A 19448-nucleotide genomic window follows, 5' to 3' on the forward strand; every position below is an offset into this window, starting at 1 on the left:
ATTCCCCACCTCCTGTTACAGTTCCCCAAGGCTTAGTTCTCATATCTTTATACTTATTCCTTGGTGGCATCCTTTGGTCTCTTGGTTCTATGACTCAGCGTCCACTGTTCACCACTTGACTCACTCTATGCTGATGACACCCCAGTTGATATTTCTTTCTCAGACTCTTCCTCTAACTTACAAACTCTTACATCTACCTACCTGCTTGATATCTGTTTTTCTATACCTAATATTTATCTCAAACTTTACTTGAAAAACAAACTTATTTTTTCTTTTTCTTTTTTTTTGTATTATACTTTAAATTCTAGGGTACGTGTGCACAATGTGCAGGTTTGTCACATATGTATACATGTGCCATGTTGGTGTGCTGCACCCATTAACTCGTCATTTACATTAAGTATATCTCCTAATGCTATCCCTCCCCGCTCCCCTTACCCCACGACAGGCCCCGGTGTGTGATGTTCCCCACCCTGTGTCCAAGTGTTCTCATTAGTCAATTCCCACCTACGAGTGAGAACATGTGGTGTAGGTTTTCTGTTCTTGCGATAGTTTGCTCAGAATGATGGCTGCCCTTAACATTTTTTCCTTCATTTCAACTTTGGTGAACCTGACAATTATGTGTCTTGGAGTTGCTCTTCTCGAGGAGTATTTCTGTGGCGTTCTCTGTATTTCCTGAATATGAATGTTGGCCTGCCTCACTAGGTTGGGGAAGTTCTCCTGGATAATATCCTGAAGAGTGTTTTCCAACTTGGTTCCATTCTCCCTGTCACTTTCAGGTACACCAATCAGACGTAGATTTGGTCTTTTCACATAGTCCCATATTTCTTGGAGGCTTTTTCATTTCTTTTTACTTTTTTCTCCACTTCTCTTCTTGCTTTATTTCATTCATTTGATCTTCAATCACTGATACCCTTTCTTCCACTTGATCAAATCAGCTACTGAAGCTTGTGCATGCATTGCATAGTTCTTGTGCCATGGTTTTCAGCTCCTTCAGGTCATTTAAGGACTTCTCTACACTGTTTATTCTAGTTAACCATTCACCTAATCTTTTTTCAAGGTGTTTAGCTTCTTTGTGATGGGTTTGAACATCCTCCTTTAGCTCGGAGAAGTTTGTTATTACCAATCGTCTGAAGGCTTCTTCTCTCAACTCTTCAAAGTCATCCTCTGTCCATCTTTGTTCCATTGCTGGCAAGGAGCTGCATTCCTTTGGAAGAGAAAAGGTGCTCTGATCTTTAGAATTTTCAGATTTTCTGCTCTGATTTCTCCCCATCTTTGTGGTTTTATCTACCTTTGGTCTTTGATGATGGTGACATACAGATGGGGTTTTGGTGTGGATGTCCTTTATGTTTGTTAGTTTTCCTTCTAATAGTCAGGACCCTCAGCTGCAGGTCTGATGGAGTTTGCTGGAGGTCCACTCCAGACCCTGTTTGCCTGGGTATCACCAACGGAGGCTGCAGAACAGCAAATATTGTAGAAAGGCAGATATTGCTGTTTGATCCTTCCTCTGGAAGCTTTGTCTCAGAGGGGCACCTGGCTGTATGAGGTGTCAGTTGGCCCCTACTAGGAGGTGTCTCCCAGTTAGGCTACTTCGGGGTAGCCTAAGGGCTACCCTCCTCAAGGGACCCACTTGAGGAGGCAGTCTGTCCATTCTCAGATCTCAAACTCCGTGCTGGGAGAACCACTACTCTCTTCAAAGCTGTCAGACAGGAACGTTTAAGTCTGCAGAAATTTCTGCTGCCTTTTGTTCAGCTCTGCTCTGACCCCAGAGGTGGAGTCTACAGAGGCAGGCAGGCCTTCTTGAGCTGCGGTGGGCTCCACCCAGTTCAAGCTTCCCAGCTGCTTTGTTTACCTACTCAAGCCTCAGCAATGGTGGACTCCCCTCCCCCAACCTCACTGCCACCTTGCAGTCGATCTCAGACTGCTGTGCTAGCACTGAGCAAGGCTCCGTTGGTGTGGGACCCTCAGAACCAGGCGCAGGATATAATCTCCTGGTGTGCCATTTGCTAAGGCTGTTGGAAAAGTGCAGCATTAGGGTGGGAGTGTCCGGATTTTCCAGGTACCATCTTTAACGGCTTTGCTTTGCTAGGAAATGGAATTCCGCCACCTTTTGCGCTTCCTGGGTGAGGTGATGCTCCGCCCTGCTCCATGGCCTGCACCCACTGTCTGTCAAGCCCCAGTGAAATGAACCCAGTACCTCAGCTGGAAATGCAGAAATCACCCGTCTTCTGCATCGCTCACGCTGGGAGCTGCAGACTGGAGCTGTTCCTATTTGGCCATCTTGGAACCTCCCTGAATTTTTGATCCTCTCTTCCAAATCTGTTCTTACCTTAATCTTTTAGATCTTAGTCAATAGAAACTTCATCATTCCAGTGGCCCACGCCAAAATTCCAGATATCATATTTGAAATTTCTTTCTCTCATGTCCTCCATCCAATTTGTTGGCAATGTGTAGAGCCCAGTTATTGGCTGTGCTTTCAAGATGTATGAAGAATCCAATCCTCTCTCATCTCCATTCTTACTACTGTGGTCTGAACCACCATCATCACTTACCTGAATGACTGAAACAGCCTCCTAACAGGTTTCCTGATTTCCACCCTTATCCCTCTGTAGTTTGATTTTAGTAGAGCGGGCACGGTCGCCTGCGCTCTTTCAAATTCTCAGAGCCTGGAGGCATAGTCTAGACATAGGGCCCATGTTCTTCCTCTTTCCTCAGCCTGTATTTTGTCACTCATTATCTCACTTATTTTAAACTTTTACTCAAGTATTACCTTCATATTGAGACTTCCATGACTACTCTATCAAAAATTACAAGATTCATCACCATGTGATATAGTATATATTTTATGCATTTCTTTTTTTTTTTTTTGTATTTTTGTTTATTTGTTTTTTAGATAGAATCTCGCTCTGTTTCCAGGCTGGAGTGCAGTGGCACGATCTTGGCTCACTGCAGCCTCCGCCTCCCTACTTAAGCGATTATCCTTCCTCAGCTTCCCGAGTAGCTGGGACTACAGGTACGCACCACCATGCCCAGCTAATGTTTATATATTTAGTAGAGATGCGGTTTCACCATGTTGGCCAGGATGGTCTTGATCTCCTGACCTTGTGATCCACCTGCCTCGGCCTCCCAAAGTGCTGGGATTACGGGCATGAGCCACCATGCCCGGCCTGTGCATTTATTTTCTGTCTCCTCTAACTGGATATTCTTTTGGCCAGGTTTTTTTTTTTTTTTGGTTTGTTTGTTTGATTGGCAGGTTTTTGCTTACTATTGTTTATTAATGTACCTCCCATTCTTAAAACAGTTGTTTGGAACACATTAGGTGCTCAGTAAGTATCTGCTGAATGAGGGAATAAGTTCGTCACTAGGAGAGTATCATAACACAATGATCTTTAAAATTTTGTTCACATATTCCTTGTAAGAGTTTTGTGAAAATATGACATTTACTTTATTTTAATTTCAATGCTATATTGTAGAATGTGTCACTTCCGATGTTTTTAATATTTACATATTCTTTAAATATATTTTCATCAAAACCTAGGTGCTGTACATTTACTTACTCAATTTATGGAAATGCCATATAATTTAAACAGCAAAGACAGTTCTAACTTTGCATCAGACAAATTTGACTTCATTTTCAATTCAAATAAATATAGGTTTCAGTGGCAACCATCTCACATCTAAATTCCAAATCTAAGCTATTTCTATTGCCTGAATGAAATAAATGTCACCTCCCAATATGTTAAAACTGTATGTGCCTTGCTCTTCTTGGCCCTTTCCCCCAGGAGCTATGCATTCTCCACTGTCCCTTGATTTGCATTTTGAGATCTTTTACACCTCAAGTGATTGCCTCATAGGTCATATTAAGGATTGGTGAGAGGTGTGCTTTTCATCTGCAATGGTGACTGATTGTAAAAGTGAATGGAGAAAAGGAGAGTAGTCAGACCACAGGAGCATTCTCAAGCAAATCAGTTTTAAGGAGAAGTAAATTTGAAAGTTGAAGATCTGGAAACTAATTCCTTGACAAATTTTCATTCCCATATAATCCTTGAAAGTGTAGGAGCAGCTCTGGATACTCAGGCACTCACAACCCATTCTAAAAATAAACTGGAATTCTATGCAACAAGAATAAATAAAGGGTATATCTGTATGTAATTATGCGACCATTGGTAATAAACAATTTTAATTGACAAAAGCAAGTGGCATAACAATGCTTCCCATTTATCTTTGAAAAATGTTTTTAATCTACATGCACCCATATGTCAGTTCATAGAAGGGAAGTCAAGGAGACATAAAAAGCCATCGATAGTGGGTATCTCCAAGAATGGGTTGGGGGACATGGAAAGAGAGATTCACAATTTTCTCAGTTACCTTTTTGTATTTTAAGTTATTTTTTAAAATGGCATATATTAGTTAAGAAAAATTAAGATTAAATAAAAATCTACTAAGAAAAAAATGTAGCAGATTCTGATATTGTAGTGTTGATAACAACTTTTAAAATATTTTCTTAGAGCAGTATGTAAACATTACCAATAGCTTTACAAAAGTGAAAATCAGTTGCAAGAAACTCTTACCTCCCTCTTTCCTTTTTACATTGGGTATTTTTCTTTCACTTTTGTTTGATAGTTATTTTATCATGTGCTCTGTTACAGTTCTCTGTGCCTGTATTTGTCTCCCTCACTAGACACATGCTCCTTAAAGGAATACATCTTTTCCAACTTTGCAGTGCTTTCACACAATGCCTGGGGCACAGGTGGATTACAATGAATTTTTGATGGAATTAATGAGTGAATAAATCAATGGAAGTGAATGGCTTATCCCTGTTTTCTTGTCTCCTTGATTTAACAAATGAATTTTGTTTTATCTTGCTGCTTAATGTTCTATTCTATAGTTATTGGATAGTACGTTCTAGATATTTTAATACATTTACAGACATTATCTCACTTTTCTTCTGTATTTTGTGGTGAAGAGCCATGAGTAAAAAATAGACTCAGCTTATACATGGGGAAGTAGAAGTCCATATAGACAAAAAACCTATTTCTAAATTCACAGTCATAGATACCATAAGCATTAGATTATAATTATTTACCTAGCAGCATGAAGATCCTTAGATAACTTTAATACTTAGCCAACAGCTGGTCTAATAGGCTTCTAATGTGCTATTTGAAGTTTAAAAGGTGTTTAAAAACAAAAACAAAGACTGAGATTGGGTGCTTTTTCTTTAATAATTAAATATAATTCATTAAATTATGCTTCGGAAGGTATTTAAACAAGCCTTTAGCTAGTTCTTAAAATATTTTAATAACATGCCAGAGAGAGAGAGAGAGAGTCATCTCAACAGATATGTTTGTCAAAGAAAAAAGCAGGAATGTAATTTTTGTGATATGGACATATGCTTATATATATATATTTATCAAAGTGAAAGCAAAGTGGAAATTTACAAAAGCAGAAAATTTTTCTTTGTGTTTGAGTTCTGTAGTGATTTTGTTATTGAACATCATTAATAGCAGCAGTTAATATAATCTCAATGAAGCAAGATAACAAAGCCAAGCGGGAAAATGGTAGGAAATTTCACTGCCATTACCCATGCTCCTTCAGAGATACGGAATTTTGCTGAAGAGAAGCAATAGAGTCATTTCTGAACTATAAATATTACGAAGCATTGTGTGGTGGCCAGGGTCAGGACAAACTCTTAGGTATCTAGGTAGGGTTGTATTTGCCATACTTATTTCAGTCTTTGTATACAGAAATATCATATTTTCAAAGACAGAATTTAATAGAAAGTAGACTATCATACTCCCAGTAACATATAGAGACCCTAGACCAACAAGTGTGGTCCATTTCAGTAACAGTTTTAAGTTTTTCATTTTTTGAAGACTTAATTACTCAACTGAAATATAATAATTAACTCCAAGTTTTCCAGAAATATTTTCTGCTACACAAAGACAAATGAGCCAGAAGCCAGAAAATATTAAAAATAAGCTTCAGATTAATTTAAAAGAATACGATTTTTCTAGTAATCAATTAGAGAGAAGAAGGAATCTAGGTAAAAACACTCATATAATATACATTTTAATGCTAGACCTAGGAATTCTCATTTCAAAACAAGAATGAGAAAGCAGAAAATAAAATAAAACAAAGAAAATCAAAATACAAACACTAAGAAACATTTCACAGGAACTAGAAAAATATTATCCAACATAAAGTAGGCAAACAGCTACTGAGGTGCTCATGTATCTCTTTGGAGATCAATGATGTAATATGGCTTATCAGTGCAGTGGAAGATACAGTAATATAATCACCTCAAATTTTGCTAAAAGGGTATGGTAAACATAATCTTATTTCTGATAAAACCTTTTAGGAAGCTAGAAATATAAGAGTTGTTATTTTGTTTTAAGAATGCAGATAGAGAATATAATAAAATATCTTCCCATCAAAACTAAACCCATTAAAATGATATAATTTGAATAAAATGAAAAAATTCTTAACCACGCTCAAAAACATATAAGAGAGCTCTTTATAAATAAGAATTGGAGAGGCATTTCTAAAATAGTAATGCAAAGTGAACACCACAGCAAAGGCTGCTTCTTTACTATCATGAATCTGAAACTGGAGCTGCATTGCTTAGAAACAAATTCTGAGGCTTCCTTGCCCAGTAGACAAGTCTAAAGCTAAGCTGCCTTCAAGGTTAGTGTTGGTGCTATTATAACATCTCACTATGGGAAATTCGCATCATAAGGTATGAAAATAAGACTTCTTTTGCAAAAAACTAAGAAACTTAAATAATTAGGTAATACCAAATCTTTCCAGAAGCACAATAAACTCAAACGTTAAGAGAACTTATGGCCAAGAAAGTTGGGATAATAATACAAAGTAAAAAATGAAATATTGAAATATTTCATAGTCTCGAAGAGTCAAAGGAAGTAACTTCTTCCAGTAAGCAAGAACCACACATTACAAAAAAGATAAAAAACAGTTATGACAAACTAAGAATTCCAAAAAGTGTTTTAATGTACTTTTATTTCAAAAAGTTCAATAGAAAGACAAAAAATATGCTAGAAAACTGAGCTGAGAAATTTCCTGACAGAGTTCAAAAAAAAAGAGAAAAATATTAAGAAAAAAAAGAAAAATAAAAATATTAAGGAAAAACTTTTAAAAAAACTTAAGAAAAAACTTAAAAAATTAAGAAAAAGAAAAATATTAAGAAAAAACTTAACAGACTGCTAAGATTCAGCTAAAAGAAGCCCCAGAAAAAAGAATGGAGAGACTAAAGGGGAAAGATATTTAGAGAAATGCATGGTCAAGAATTTTCCAAAAGTAAAGAAAGATGACTGTATACCAACAGTGAATAATCTGAAAAAGAAATTTAAAAAGTAATCCTATTTACAATAGCCAAACATAAAATTAAAAACCTAGGAATTAACCAAATAAGTGAAAGATCTCTATAATGAAAACTATAAAACATAGATGGAAAAATTGAAGAGGACACCAAAAAATGGAAATATAGTCCATGTTCATGGATTAAAAAAAATAAAATTGTTAAAATGTCCATATTATCTAAAGTATTCTGCAGATTCAGTGCGATGTCTATGAAAATACGGATGGCATTCATCACAGAATAGAAAAAAGGTATTGCAAAATTTATATGGAACCACAAGAAAAAAATAAAAATAAAAAAGCAGAATAGCCAAGGCTATCCTAAGCAAAATGAACAAAACTGGAGGAATCACATTACCTGACTTCAAATTATACTACAGAGGTATGGTAACTGAAACAGCATGGTACTGGCATAAAAACAAGCACATAAACCAATGGAACAGAGTAGAAACCCAGAAACAAATTCATACACCTACAGTGAACTTATTTTCAACAAAGCTACCAAAAACATACATGGGGAAAAGACCATCAGGGAAAACTAGATATTCACATGCAAGATCATGAAACTAGACCCCTGCCTCTCACCATATACAAAAAAAATAAATCAACATGGATTAAAGCCTTAAATCTAAGACCTCAAAATATAAAACTACCATAAGAAAACATTGAGGAAAGTGTCCAGGACATTGGTCTGGGCCAAAATTTTTTCAGCAATACCCTGCAAGCATGGGTGACCAAAGCAAGAATGGACAAATGGGATCACATTAAGTTAAAAGACTTCTGCATAGCAAAATAAATAATCAACAAAGTGAAGAGACAACTCATAGAATGGGAGAAAATATTTGCTAACTACTCATCTGACAGGGGATTAATAACCGGAATATATAAGGTGCTCAAATAATTCTAGAAGAAAAAAACTAATAGTCTGATCAAAAAATGGGCAAAATATTTCAATAGACATTTCTCAAAAGAAGACAAACAAATGGCAAATGGGCATGTGAAAAGGTGCTCAACATCACTGATCATCAGAGAAATGCAAATCAAAATTACAATGGGATATAATCTCACCCCAGTTAAAATGACTTATATCCAAAAGACAGGCAATAACAAATGCTGGCAAGGATGTGGAGAAAATGGAATGTAAATTAGTACAACCACTATGGAGAACAATTTAGAAGTTCCTCAAAAAAGTAAAAATAGAACTACCATATGATCCAGCAATCCCATTGCTGGGTATATACCCAAATGAAAGGTAATCAGTATATTGAAGATATATCTGCACTCCCATGTTTGTTGCAGCACTATTCACAGTAGCCAAGATTTGGAAGCAACCTAAGTGTCCATCAACAGATGAATGGATAAAGAAAATGTAGTACATAGACACAATGAAGTACTATTCAGCCATGAAAAAAGAATTCGATCCTGTCATTTGTAACAACATGGATGGAACTGGAGATAATTTTGTTAAGGGAAATAAGCCAGGCACAAAGACAGACAAACATCACATGTTCTCATTTATTTTGGGATCTAAAACTAAAACAATTGAACTTATAGAGAGTAAAAGGATGGTTACCAGAAGTTGGGAAGGGTTGTGGGGGTTGGTGAGGGGTTCCCGGGGAGATGGGAGGATTAGTGGGTCCAAAAAACTTAGGAAGTATGAAAATGACGTACTATTTGATAGCACAGCAGGGTGACTATAGTCAATAATAACTTAATTATACATTTAAAAATAGAGTATAATTCAATTGCTTGGAATATAAAGGATAAATGCTTAAGGGGATGGATACCCCATTATCCCTGATGTGGTTATTATGCATTGTATGCCAGTATCAGAACATCTCCTGTACCCCATAAATATAATCACCTAGTATGTACCCATAAAAATTAAAAATAAAAAAATTTTGAAAGCTTCAAAATAAAGTTAACACAATTACTTATTTATGATACAGAGTCTTGCTCTGTCACCCAGTCTGGGGTGCAGTAGTGTGACCTCAGCTCACTGCAACCTCCGCCTCCCTGGTTCAAGTGATTCTCCTGCCTCAGCCTGTCAAGTAGCTGGGATTATAGATGCCCACCACCATGTCCAGCTAATTTTTGTATTTTTAGTAGAGACAGGTTTTCACCATGTTGGCCAGGCTGGTCTCTAACCCTGACCTCAGGTGATCCGCCCACCTTGGCCTTCCTAAGTCCTGGGATTACAGGCATGAGCCATCCTGCCTGGCCAAGTTAACAAAATTTTAAAAAGAAAGATGATGGCTAAAATTAAAGAACTTTTTAATTGCCAAGCACCATCAATAAAAAGCATAAGAACAAATATTCACAACTAGAAATAACAAAATGAAACCTGAAGAAATAATTTAGCTTCTAAGGAGAAATTTTACACAGAAGAAAAAAATAAACATAAAGAAATGAGAACTAGAACAATATCAGTAATATTGTATTCAAAAAGACGAAGTAGCAATATCTTTATACAATTGAAACAAAATAATTGAATATAGAATTTTATACTCAGCTAACCTATTTTATCTGAGTCAGTAATTTTATATATACAATGGTTATAAAGTTGATGATCCTCAGATCCTGTCTGAAAGAGCAAAAAACTAACATCGTCTACCAAGAAAAAAAAAAAGTTAATAGTAAATATTAAGATGCATTAAGGATGAGCAAGCAAGGAAATAAGTAAACAAGATTAATAAATCTAAATATTATTTGTCTAAGAAATGGTTTTAAGTGACAAGGGTGTAACTACACCTTTAGGTAATATCAGCATGGGGTTTGGATACACGTAGAGATAAATAAGATTCTGTCATAATAGTTTTAAGTGTGTTTGTCAGTTGTGTAGTTAGGTTGTTAATTTGAGGTCTTTCTAACTTTTTGATGAAGGCATTTAGTGCTATGAATTTTTATGTTAACACTGCCTTAGCTGTACAGGTCCCAGAGATTCTGCTATGTTTTATCTTTGTTCTTATTATTTTCAAAGAACTTCTTGACTTCTGCCTTAATTTCATTATTTACCCAAATGTCATTCAGGAGCATGTCATTTAATTTGCATGTACGGCTTTGAGCAATTTTCACTGTGTTAACTTCTATTTTTATTGTGCTGTGATCTGAGAGTGTATTTGGTATAATTTCGGTTATTTTAAATTTGTTGAGAATTGTTTTATGTCCAATTATGTGATTTATTTTAGAGTATTTGCCATGTGACAATGAGAAGAATGTATATTCTGTTGTTTTTGGTTGAAGGCTTATGTAAAGGTATGTTAAATCCATTTGATCCAATGTTGAGTTTCTGTTCTAAATATGTTTGTTAATTTTCTGCCTCAGTGATCTGTCTAACATAGTAAGTGGATTGTTGAAGTCTCCCACTATTATTGTGTGGGAGCCTATGTCTCTTTGTAGGTCTCTAAGAACTTGTTTTATGAATCTGAGAGCTCCTGTGTTGGGGGCATATGTACTTAGGATACTTAGGTCTTCTTGTTGAATTGAACCCTTTACCATTATGTGATACCCTTCCTTGTCTTTTTTGATTTTTGTTGGTTTGAAATCTGTTGTTTTCTGAAATTAGAATTTCAACCCCTGTTTCTTTCTGTTTTCCATTTGCTTGGTAGATTTTCCTCCATCCCTTTGTTTTGAGCCTATGAGTGTCATTATGTGTGATATGGGTCTCTTGAAGGACAGCCTATCATTGGATCTTGCATTTTTATCCAGCTTGCCACTCTGTGTCTTTTAACTGGGGCATTTAGCCTGTTTACATTCAAGGTTACTGTTGATATGTGTGGATTTGATCCTGTCATTGTGCTGTTAGTTGGTTATTGTGTCAGCATGTTTGTGTGGTTGCTTTACAGTGACACTGGTCTGTGTGTTAAAGTGTGTTCTTTTAATTAGCTGGTAGCAGTCTTTTCTTTCTGTAGTTTGTACTTCTTTCAAGATCTCTTGTAAGGCAGGTCTGGTGGTAATAAAATCCTTCAACATTTTCTTATCTGAAAATAATCTTATTTCTCCTTCACTTAGCTTAATTTGGCTTGATATGGAATTCTTGGCTGAAGATTTTTTTCTTTACAAATGTTGAATATAGTCCCTCAATCTCTTCTTGCTTGTAGGGTTTCAGCTGAGAGGTCCACTGTTAGCCTGATGGGGATCCCATTGTAGGTGACTTGCTCTTTCTGTCTAACTGCCTTTAACATTCTTTCTTTCACTTCTTTTCAGCCTTGGAAGGTCTGATGATTATGTGTCTGGGAGATGTTCTTGTGTAGATTCTTGCAGGAGTTGTATGTATTTTCTGAATTTGACTGTTGGCCTCCCTAGCAAGGTTGGCGAAGTTTTCATGGATGATATCCTAAATTATATTTTCCAAGTGGTATGTTTTCTTCTCTTCCCTTTCAGGGATGCCAGTGATCCATAGATTTGGCCTCTTTACATAATCTTATACTTGGAGGTTTTGTTCATTTTTTAAATTATTTTTTCTTTATTTTTACCCGATTGTCTTATTTCAGAGACCCAGTCTTCAACTTCTGAGGTTATTTCTTCAGCTTAGTTTATTCTGCTGTTAATTGTTGTAATTGCATTGTAAAATTCTATATTAGGTTATTTTTTATACCTGCTATTTTGTCCTTCAGATACTGTATCATTTTATTGTGATTCTTATTTTGCTTGGATTGTGTTTTGTCATCCTCCTGAATCTCAATGATCTTTGTTCCTATCTATATTCCGAATTACATTTCTGTCATTCCAGCCAGTTTGGCCTGGTTAATAACTCTTGTTGGAGAACTGGTGCTGTTGTTTGGAGGGCATATGACACTCTGGACATTTGAATTACCCGAGTTCTTGGTTGGTTCTTTCTCAACTCTGTGTGAGTGTTCCTTTTACTGCAGTGTAGATTGAGTCCACTCAATAGACTTCCTTTCTGGATGTTTTCACTGGGCCAAGGCTTTGTGTAGGTTCTTTATTTGAAGCTGACTTTTCGTCTCTGGTTTCAGTGGGGGCTATGTTAGTGAGGTATTTTGGCATTGGAGCTTTAGGATATGATCCAGCAGTTGACAGGCTTATTGATCAGTGGGTAGATGCTTGCATGGTTGTGCGGCTCTCCTGTGTTTCCTCACAGTTGTAGTTGTGTTCCCTCTCAGTGCTCTGAAAGTGGGGGTTCCTCTGCCCCTTGAGTGCTGGCAGTAGTTCATTACTTGGGACTCCTGGGCTGCCCACTGTGTTTATGTTCCTTCCCTAGCTTAGAGGCAGCAGAGTGAAAAATCTTAGTAGTGGCTGTGGCCAAGGATCGTTTGCTTGACTTGTAGGGGCTCCACCCCAGAGAGATGCAGGTCAGCAATCACTCAGTGCATTCAGCCCCGATGGAGGGTTTGTGCTGTGGGCTCAAGCCAAGGGTTCCTTGTCTGGTGACAAGCTGTGTGTGTGTGTGGGTGTGCATGTGTGTGTGTGTTGGGGGGTGGGGTGAGACCTATGGGGAGATGGACTGGCCTCCTCTCCTTGGGTCAGCTCGCAGCTTGTTGGAGTTATGGATGAGGCACTTAGGATCTTTGCTTTTTCCTTAGTCTGAGAGTGGCAAAGGCAGTTCCATTGCAGAAGCAGTGGTAGAGAGGCTTTCAGTTGTCCCTGGAGGCTCTGTTCAGTGAGCTGCTGAGTTGTTAGTGGCCCAATTGTTCTGACATGAGGTGACTGGAGAACGAGAACTGTAGGACTTGCCTGGGGATGAGATATGGCAAAGGGTACCCATGTAATAGTCTGGCCACTTTTCTGTAGGGCTGCTGTAATATGCTTGGGGCCTGCTCCAGTCCCTAGTCATCCTGGATTTTCCAGGACCTGGAGATGTCACTAGTGAAGGCTGTGAAACAGCAAAGATGGCAGCCTGTCTCTCCCTCTACAAGCTTTGTCCACGGACCTGTTGCTGGACCAAAGGTACCTGTAGGAAGTAGCTGGAGGCCCTGGTTGAGGCATCCCTCCCAGTGAGGGGTAACAAGGTTGGGACCACTTAAAAAAGCTGTCTGCCCATGTTTTGGTAGAGCATCTGTGCTGTGCTGGGGATTCACTTCAGCTTCTGGTTGCCTCAGACACTCTGAAGCCCAAAGGCTAGAATGGGTAAATCACAAGAATAGCAAAGATGGTGGCCCACCCCAACCTCTGGGAGCATTGTCCTAGGGGGAATTCAGGTTGCTGTCAGCTGGAGAGCTTGGGCAGGGGTGGCTGGAGGCCCCAGTTGGGAAGCCCTGTCCAGTAAGGAGGAATGGGGCCAGACACCTTCTTAAAGCAGCAGTCTGGCCACATTTTCGTAGCACAGCAGTGCTGTGCTGTGCTGAGGGATCCCTTTCTCTCTGGGTTGGCTCAGACTCTCCAAAGCCTGAAGACTGGAGTGGCTAAGGCACCCAAACATCAAAGGTGGCAGCTGTTCCTCCTGCTGGGAGATCCTTCTTAGGGAGGTGCAACACCGCTACCAGTAGTTGGCTGGAATTCCGAACCAGTGGGTCTTATCTTGTGAGGTGCCCTAAAGTATGGCCTGTGAGCTGTTGCTGCTCAGCTCCTTCCTAGGGGTATGTACGGGAATCTAATACCCTACTTTGCCAGAGCTGCAGCTATTTTTGCAGGAAAGCCCGAGTGTCTAAATCTCCAGGGTCTCCACACATGTCTGGGTGGCGGCTCTGCTGAGATTCCAGGTAGCTCTGTCTGTCAAACTGAAGACTGAAGGCCCCGGTGGAGGGAGTGCACAAGGAGATCTCCTGACCAGAGGGGTTGCAAAAATCTGTGAGAGAAGCGTGGTTTCCTGGGGTTGCTCATTTACTTGCCGCTTCCCTGGGCAGGGGAAGAGCCCCTGGCTCTGTGTTGCTCCAAGGTGGGCCATTGTCCTATCTTGCTTTTCTTCATTCTCTGTGGGTCAAGTTGTTTTTTTTGATTAATCCCAATGCAAGTACCTGGATGTTTCCATCGAAGGTGTTGTATTTACTCGCTCTTTCTGTTCTTCTCGGTGAGAGCCACACACACCAGCTGCTTCCAGTAGGCTGTCTTGGCCACTCGCCCTAAATTATTAACATGCATTTATTTATTTAATTTTATATGGACTCTATTTGCAATCATATTTTACAGATTAAGAAACAGAATTTGTAAATTTAAGTAGCTTACCTGAATTTGTGCTGTTCGGAAATGAAAAAGCCAGTGTTCAAGCCTTAATGTTTCTTGCTACAGAATCTATGTTTTCAACTCTCTACAGGTATGATCATGAAAATGTTAACTGCGATTATTTCCAATTGCTCGTTGTCCCAGCAAGCTTTGTTCCAGGGAGATACGGACCTGTTGTTTGAACTTTGCTGAGCTTATTCCTTCATGAATGTATTTATTCACTCATCAACAGTTACTCAATTCATTTATCTGAAAACAATTATTTGGGTTTTTACCATGTTCGGTGTTGATACTAGGCAGTGTGTATTTTTGTACACATAGCTAGTTGATTATACCCTTCCTCATTCCAGTGAAAATTAGGAACAGCAAAAAAATAAATAAATAAATAAAAAAGAAAAGAAATAGGTGGCACTTGTTCCCAAGTAGATCACAGTATGGATATAAACTCAATAATTATCATATATAAATATTAAAAGGACCTTAAAGATGTACAAGTGAAATGTGTTTGGCATACAGAATAGAAAAAGAGCACATCTTGGCTCTGAAAATCAGAGAAACATCGATGGAATGGATGTAACTTACCCGAGCCTTGATGTGTCATCATAATTTTTAGAGGCCGAAATGCCAGGAAAACATTTCAGGCATTCTTATGCAGTACTAAGGGGATTGATTCTTGAACCGCAAATCTTTCAGCTCTATGTCAATGTGATCCCTGAACCTCAGCCACTGATTTGCATTCAAATTGGTCTCAGTTCCTTTTTTCTGTCTTAGTTTTGACATCGATCCAATTGAGAGGAGAGCAATGCTTTAATTCTGCCCTATTAGAAGGATTAACTAATAAAAATGGCTTCATAAGATTTATATTCTATAAAAGACATTATTTTGTTGTAAATATTTATGGTTATTGTCTATTTTGTAAATATTTATGGTTATTGTCTAGTTTCAGCTCAGCTAATCTACTTAAGGACAAGAGTCACATATTTCAGCATCGCTGAAAATAGACTCCAAAGTAATCATAGCAAAATTGGATTTTAATACGACTCGTAGAGTGTGTGGTCTTGTTAAATTTTTATTACCATGTCTCAACCATACAGGGTCCTTAATGTAGCTCTTAAAAATAAAATCAGTAGTAATTTTACAGAACTCCAATATTTACAAGCTAAGTAGTTCATCTCATTATTCAGAGCAGAGTGGAACACATTTTCATGGAAGAATATAGTTCTCTCAGCTTTGTTCCACGGCCTGACCTGTCAGAAACCAACTGACACTTGAAAAGCCTCAATGAAAGGATGTGAAAGATAATCTTTCCGCCAATAGATGGAGCTACATGAACACAATTTTAAAATAATTTACGGAGTTACTTATTTAATCTCAAATAATACTCAAGCGGATACATCTTTTTCTTGTTTTATTTCTCCTTCTTTCCCTCCCTCCCCCTCCCTCCCTCTCTCTCTCTCTCTCTCTCTCTCTTCCTTCCTTGCTTTCCTCTCTCTTTCTTTCCCTCCCTCCCTCCCTCCCTCCCTCCCTCCCTCCTTTCTTCCTTCCTTTCTTTCTTTCTTTCTTTCTTTCTTTCTTTCTTTCTTTCTTTCTTTCTTTCTTTCTTTCTTTCTTTCTTTCTTTCTTTCTTTCTCTCTCTCTCTTTCTTTCTCTCTCTCTTTCTTTCTTTCTTTCTTTCTTTCTTTCTTTCTTTCTTTCTCTCTCTCTCTCTCTTTCTTTCTCTCTCTCTTTCTTCTTTCCTTCTTTTCTTTCCCAAGAAGACAATTTCTCTCTACCATTTTTTGTTATTTATTTTTCTTTCATTGTTTCCTTTCTCATTTGTTCATTATTTTTCTTTTCTCCTTTCTTAATTAAAAAATCACATAAATATATGTTCTTTTACTACCAAATTGTCAGAATCAGAATTTTATATTTTAAGGTGTTTTTGGTGATGTTCTAGTCTAGTCCCTTCTGCATGTGTTCCTAGGACCAAAATCTTAGGGATTTCAGGGTTCTACAAAAACCTTGCTTTCCAATTTGACTAGGTATATAGCCAGAACCTTGAAAAAAATTATTTTTCTTTCTCTCCTTTTTACAAAATAAGTCGGCTGCTTTCTGCCCCATCAAGACAGTGTTTTTCTCTCCATAATAAGAATACTAAACATCATAGCACTATTCCTCAATGCTAATTATCTCACAAGCTGCTCACCTTTCCTCAAAGAAAAAATAATAATTTGAGGGTAGGGTTATAATGATTGTAGTTCAATTATTTGCTCAACAAACACTTTTTAAGCACATTCAAGGCACCAGCAATTTATGTTGGGCATTTGTCTCTAACAGCTTTTTCTTCTAGCAGCTATTAAAGTAGCAGCAGCAAAAGGAGTGAGCTGATGCCACTGAGCAATGTGATAGGAACAAACGGTAGCTAAAGGAATTAGAGAAAATAAAAACAAATCTACATACTTAGACTAAAAAGAGGGAGGGTATTAGAAAATGGCCTTTGTCATTTAGGCTGTCTAGACTTTAGGACCTCAATATCACTTAAGTTTTGGCCTGCCTTACCTGAAATGTGTCAGTTTAGTTTCCCAGAGAAGTCAGAATCTTTCAGATCTCTAAATACAAAAAAGAAAAATTCCTGAAGTGACATCCTGAGGGTTCAGATTGCAACAGACATTGCATATGTATTTGTGGCAAATTATCGTGGAAGTAGAACACATTGTCTTTGTTCTTGAGGAACATGAAAGTGAAGGCGGAACCAACCCTATTGGAAAGACATAAGGACCCAAAGATTCTCATGGAAACACAGCACACAGCCTTATGCAATTGTGGTTGCCCTGAGATAGACTCAATTTATTCACCCAAGTTAAATGTCTTTATGGAAGGCTAGTTATGGGAGGTGATTCGCGGTGTTCAGGAAAAAAAGGGCTCAACTCACTGACAGCGAAGACTAATGAATTTGAATGGAAAGTCCAGAGTTTGCATGGGCAGTGTTCTCTGCTAAAGTGAAGGACCACAGGTCAGCTCTAGAGACGAATCAGCTACTCATTTACAAAGGAAAGTAAATACTGTTTCTAGTCAGAGTGTAGGATATGAGTTGGGACGTCGTGAGACAAAATGTTTTGAAAAAAGTAAGTGAAATTAAGAGGAACTAATGTTGTTTTATAATGACGTAAGTAGTAATTTGAAATTCCTTTTATATTTTATTACAGAAATTTCTAAACCTACACCAAAGACAAACAATACAATGAACCTCTCTGTGCCTATTACTTACCTTCTGACAAATTTCAATATTTTATCAAACATTTGAATGGGTATTATTGCCCCCAAATATAGGAATTATTTAGGCTTCTGCTGGTGATGTATAATTGAACAGATTATCAGACAGGAATCATTTGAAAGGTGTATTTTTAAGCCAGGATGGATTTAAACATTCCAGGCAAGTCAGATGAGTTCTGCTTTCAAATTGGCTCCCCACAGACCAGAAGCAGGAACATAGTGAGAGTCAGGTTTTTTATATGAATGTCTTGCCAACGGAGCTGACAGGAAGTAGAAAAGCACCCATTGGATAGTTCCTCTCACTGGCACAGATAGAAATATCATTTAATTATAACTAAAGAAACCATATACTTCCAACAATAATGGCTGGCTTGTAAGCATGTTTCATATACTGAAAATGGAAATAGAACTCTACTGGATGCTGTCCTGGATATTTCACCCATGCTATTTTATTTAAATCTCACAAAACCCACTGAAGGAAACTATTGTTTTCCCATAGTACATATAAGTTTACTGAGTCACAGATTTGTTAATTCACTTATTCATGCCACACAACAGCAGTATTGGATCTAGGGCTGCAATTCGTTCAGTCTGATTCCAAGTCTGTGTGTTTCTCCACATAATCGGGAAACTAGAGAGAAAAAACAGGTCTTACTTTACATCACACTGCCCAGGGACCCGAAGTCAGAATGACTTTTAGGAGTGATTACATGGACCATGCCAAGCAGTTTAGGGTGTTCTGATATTCAGAAGATGAATATGCAGCCCAGATAGGAAATTATCTTCTTCATCAAGAAGGTGGACTGGAGCACAATTAGGAGTTTGTGCCATTTTACCTCACCACTTAATGTGCTTTTTATCTTTTGTGTTTGGTTTATATTTTCCATCAATTTTCTAATAAAGTGTCAACTTGGTGATGAAAATGAATTTGTCCACGCGTTGGTCAACATAGAAGAGGCCTCAGAAAGGAGGTCCCAGATAGTGACAGAAGCAGTTCCTGGATGGATGGATAGACCTAGTGAACCGGACAGGTTCAACCGGGAGCAACCTAAGAGTTGGGGAATGAGGACAGCTAAGCCTGTGGCTCCATTCTCAGCTGGACTTTTCCAGTTGGTCTTCGTTCACGTTCCCTGTTATGAGGACGGCTTCCTTGTGAACTCCAGACAGCTCCAAACAGGAAACCTCGTTCCCTCAAAATGTGGCTTTTTTATAAGTGGTGACATATACGATTTTACATGTATATGGATAAGTTAAAAATAGTGTGGATATTGCATTGGAAAACACATAAAACATGCCTGAGCAAGATATTGATTGCCAAATAATGATAAATTGGAAGACAAGGAAAGAAATGATGGGGATGTGAGTGTGGAAAGATGGAGAATGAAACTAGAAAAGCTAATATCACAAGGTGGCAGCCATTATGTAAGTGGCATTTCATAGAACTTTCTCAATATGTAAGTGAAATATCTGAGGTCTGGAGAAGACAATTACCCAGGTCACACAAGAAGTTAGTTATAGGGCAATGACTAGAACTTGCGGCTTTGCTTCATAATTGAGTGATTTTTTAAAAATTCAGCTTCTCCCTTCTCCTTAAAAAAGAAATATTTTGTTACATACAGGTAATGCTGTACACTTTCAACATTATTCAAACATTTATTTATATATTCTTTGTTGTTTTCAACTTGATTCAGAAAAAAATTTGTCTG

The 19448-nt window shown here is 37.9% G+C and overlaps 1 pseudogene; it reads left to right on the forward strand.

Annotated features, from left to right (window-relative positions):
- The window catches only part of LOC112619433, a 57125-nt pseudogene extending 38129 nt beyond the window's left edge, over positions 1-18996 (forward strand).
- Positions 18997-19448: the final 452 nt, after the last annotated feature.

This window comes from Theropithecus gelada, chromosome 2, assembly GCF_003255815.1.
Source record: "Theropithecus gelada isolate Dixy chromosome 2, Tgel_1.0, whole genome shotgun sequence".
NCBI classification, from domain to species: Eukaryota; Metazoa; Chordata; class Mammalia; order Primates; family Cercopithecidae; genus Theropithecus; species Theropithecus gelada.